This window comes from Cibotium barometz, chromosome 20 (assembly GCF_041138505.1).
Source record: "Cibotium barometz isolate CiBa-2024 chromosome 20, ASM4113850v1, whole genome shotgun sequence".
Taxonomy (NCBI): Eukaryota; Viridiplantae; Streptophyta; class Polypodiopsida; order Cyatheales; family Cibotiaceae; genus Cibotium; species Cibotium barometz.
Window position 1 is genome coordinate 1,937,938 of NC_141065.1, and position 4,911 is coordinate 1,942,848.

The window sequence follows — 4,911 nt, forward strand, 5'->3', positions numbered from 1 at the left end:
TCATGTGACTTCTTGCTAGACTTTTCTCTTGGTTGGCTTACTCAACTCACTCCCTATCTCTTTCTTGTGCTCAATGATGGCACCACATTTCTCAACACCCCCCCCTTGGTGCCATTTTGTTAGACTATTACAAGCTAGTCAGATGCAAGGTTTACAAATACTTCAACCTCCCCCCCCCTAATGTAGGTGGTAGGTGGATTGACATTTGGCCTTGCACATGGAACATCTCCCCCCTTGGGTGTTTGATTAGCTACTCTCAAGTGGTCAGGAATGATTACATTTGCATCACTTCCCCTAGGTTCTCTTTGGCTACTCATAGGTGGTAAAGCGTGCTTACAAACACATAGATTTGCCTACTCATTTGGTGGCTTACAACATATGAAGAATTGATTAGGTTAGGGTAGTGGTTACTAGCTCCTTTGTTTCTCAGTGCTTTTGCTTGCTTGAGATCTCCATGCTTTTGCTTGATGAAGATCCCTTGTTGTTGACTATATGCTTCATGTAAATGTCTTGTACTTGTTCTCCGTCTTTGCATTATTGGATGCTTCTTGGCTCTTGGTCTTTGATCTTTGGCTCGGCTCTTGGCTCTTGGCTCTTGGCTCTTGAACAATTCCTTTGATATGGACCTCGTTCTTTTTGCTGCCACTTGATGGTTATGCTTGGTACTTTGATTCTTCTTCGTTAAGTGTCATTTGTGCTTCATTGCATATGCTTTCATGTGTGAGTGCCATGCATGTGGTCACCTTATGCGTTTGTGCTTTTGGCATTCTTAGGAGAATGTTGTTGACTATATGCTTCATGTCGATGCCTTGTACTTGTTCTCCGTCTTTGCATTATTGGATGCTTCTTGGCTCTTGGTCTTTGATCTTTGGCTTGGCTCTTGGCTCTTGGCTCTTAAACAATTCCTTTGATATGGACCTCGTTCTTTTTGCTGCCACTTGATGGTTATGCTTGGTACTTTGATTCTTCTTCGTTAAGTGTCATTTGTGCTTCATTGTATATGCTTTCATGTGTGAGTGCCATGTATGTGGTCATCTTATGCGTTTGTGCTTTTGGCATTCTTAGGAAAATGTTTTATGCAATCACATTATACTTTGTGAGGTGCTTAATATGCTCAAGGTATGTCCCTTCCCAGATGAACTTCCCAATGCTTCATGCCATATTTGCCATTTAAGGTGGTCTTACTGGAGTACTACTCTTGGCAGTGTATATGCCTCTTACACGATTTGGCGTGCAAAATAGGCTTTGATTTGCAATGATTTTCTTCAAGCCTGTAAGGATAACAAAAAATATATTTTTATTTTGTGGTGATAAAAATGCTAATACAAGATTAATAATGCCTAGTAGATAGATCTAATGCCAAAACTTTCCGGAGATATGAGATTTTTTCTTCTCAAACCTTTCCAACATGCCAAAAGTGCAGTGTGATATCCTTTGATGCTTAGCAAATCCAAATACACCCTCTTTTTTCAATTTTAGTCTACATTAAGTCTAATTTCTTCTAGTTTCTTACTAATGATAGTGATTAGCAACTTAATGATAGTTTCTTACTAATGATAGTGATTAGAAATTTAATTGGGTGCTTAATAAGCTACAAACTTGGAGGCTCAAATTGAGCTTATAGATGCAAGAGTGAAGAGGCTTTTGTGATAATGTGTTTACCCTTGAAGAGGCACAGTCAAATTTCACTGACTGGTTTTTCATAGACTGCAGCCAATACATTGAATAAATTGACACAAGATTCAGAATGTAGATACCTTATACCATGTATAAACCTCAGTTAAAAGGACTTGGCCCAATTTTATGTAGGCGAGGAGAACAAGCTTCTGATAGTGGACTACAGAGTGAAAAACAATGCAAAATGAGTGAATCCAAAAGAATGCTTGGCTTTATGGTTGCGCCTTGGAGAGGTTGAGATGCTCCTAGAAGATCTTGGGTAATGCTCAAGGGAATAAGAAGATTTCTCAGCTACAAATTCAGCCACTTCCTTAATCTTGTGGATAAGATTGATGTTTATGAGTAATTAGTGTTAATGAGCTAGTGAAAGCTAGAGAGGATTACCTAGTCTTGCAATGAGAGGCAATGGTTTAGAGATTGGCAATGGAAATCTTAGAAGTCTTCCACCACTAGTGAAGTGAGTGGATAAGTGTTACTAAATGAGGTGGGATTAGAGCTAACACAAAGTGATTAAACTAATGCAAACTAATGATAATGGCAAGATTGGAGAAGCTCATGGGGAGAGGGATGAGTCTGATACCATGTTAAGAATCATGGTGCCATAAGCAATGGCTATAGTGATTAGTACTAACCTTACGTTGATCTAGTAATTAAGCTAATCTAAGGTGGATGATGCCTGAGCATAGACATGATAATTAGCTGCTAAACTAATTAAGCTTAGAATCAAGCACAATTAGATTACAAGATTGAGACTTGTACTAAGAGGCTTGAGAGCTTGCTTTATCTTTCATGGCCCCCTTTTATATGCGGAGGGAGGTACACCCTTGGGCTTGTACATCAATGTGGGATAATCTAGCTTTGCTCATGTGGCTTCTTGGTGGACTTTGCTCTTGCTTGGCTTACTCAACTCACTCCCTATCTCTTCCTTGTGCTCAATGGCACCACATTTCTCAGCAGGTTTCTATATCTAGCACATATGGTATGTCCACTATATCTGCTCACAAATAAGAGTGCTCCATACATCTGGAATGAGAAGTGTGAACAAGCATTCAGGCACCTGATGATGATGTTATCTGCAGCACTGATTGTGCAACCGTTGGATTGGGAGAGGTAGTTTCATGTCTTTGTGGATGCATCAGATATTGCCATCGACAGTGCTTTAATTCAACAAACCACCAAGGTTGGATGGTTTTGTCTAATTTTTTATGCCAGCCAAATTCTATTTGTAGCAGCTGAGAAAAATTACTCCTCCACGACAGAGAGAGAAGCTTTGGACATGGTGTCATGGTGATCATCAACATGAAAAACAAATCGATTACCCAAAAGATAATGCCCATGCATTAATTTATCTGGTGAGCAAATCTAATCTTACACGCAAATTGGCAAGATGGATGTTGTTACTACAAGAGTTCGAGTTTACCGTTGAACGTAGACTTGGTAATGAGCATGTAGTTTATGGTTTTCTATCTTGGATAGAATCCGGAGAGCCAACGGATGGTGTTCAAGATCAATTTTCAGATGCAGAATTGTTTATTATGGATATTCCACCAAATACATGGTATGACAAAATGTTGCTGCTCTTAATGAATGGATCATTTCCAAAAGGCATGAGCCAACAAGAGCATTGGAAGAGGTTGGGATGAAGTAAAACATTTACAGCTGTAGTAGCTGGACAATTATATAAGATGGAAATTGATCAAATCTTGAGGAGGTGTGTCCTAGATCATGAGAAGATAGCAATAATCACAGAAGCCCATTAAGGCATTAGTAGAGGGTATTTTTCATGGAATTCATAGGTTGGAAGATATTCTAGCCAAGATTATGGTGGGGCCGACAGTGCCGAAAGATGTGTGGCGATTCACTAAAGCCTGCGATTTTTGCTAGAGATTAGAACAAGCAAATGTAGCAACCAAATGTAGCGGATAGAATGCCACACAATCCAGTGTTTCCTCTAGAACCATTTCACAGTGGAGATTGGATTTTGTGGGTCCTTTCCAAGCACCAGTTCAAGGAACCAACGACAAGTATATATTGGTAGCCCACTGGTCATTGCACTAAATGGATGGAAGCCAAGGCTCTTAGGGATAACATGGCTTTATCCAGTAGCAAAATTCTTGTAAATTCTTGTATGAAATGATTATGACCAGGTTTGGTTGCCCAATAGAACTGGTTAGTGATTAGGGTGGACATTTTGTGAACTAAGTTTGACTGAATATCACATGATTACTCACATAAAAAGCCTAGAGTGTATTATCCACAAGCCAATGGTGATGCCAAATCCACCAATCATGTATTGCAATGAATCTTGAAGAAGATTGTGAATGAGAATAGAATAGATTGGGATCAAAAGCTGTATTCAACTTTCTAGGCATTCAAAATAGCATATAAAGTGGCAATTGGAAGTACTCTCCCTTCTCATTGGTTTATGGTTTGGAAGTGGTAGTTCCTAATTTCAGGGTGGCAGTAACTCATAGATTATCACTGGAAGAATCAATCGCACATCGGCTAGAGCAGTTGGCTAGAATTGGGAGAAAAAAGGGTCCAAAGCAACTAGAATGTTCATGTCATCCAGAAGCGGCGAAAGCTTTTTGTGGACAAAAATGCTAAATTCAAAAATTTTGATGTAGGTGATTCAATCTTATTGTTTAATTCTAGAATGGGTCCGCATCCGGGTAAACTAAAGTTAAGGTGGATAGGCCCATACCGGATATCCCTGAAGCTGGACACCAAAACATTTGAATTAATATCGTTAGATGGTGTGAAATTGCCAAATCCGTAAATGGATTTAGATTGAATCCCTATTTTGAAAGGCTACCAAAATGAGTGCCTATGTTAGTGTGCACTATTTTTGTCACACACTTACATGACACGTGTCCATGTCCACATAGTAATCATACATTGGCTAGTCTACAAGGCCATTGGGTTATTATTATTGTATCGTGGGACGGCCTCCGCTTCATTTCTCTTAGCCACCTTGTCGCATCGTATTGTGTGCATCATGATTCTAGTCATCATGAAATTTTGTGTCTCATTTTCTCCCGTTTGAATGCTTTACACCAAACCCTACATCTCTATTATTAAAACTCACATTTTTCACAATCACTTTTCATTCGCAAAGTTCATTGTCATCTTGCTTTTTTTCTCTATCTTTTGTTTACCATCGCTCTTGTTGCTTTTTTCTTCCTTTTGCAAACATGGTGGAATTCGAGAAGCTTACTGATGTTCTTGATATGA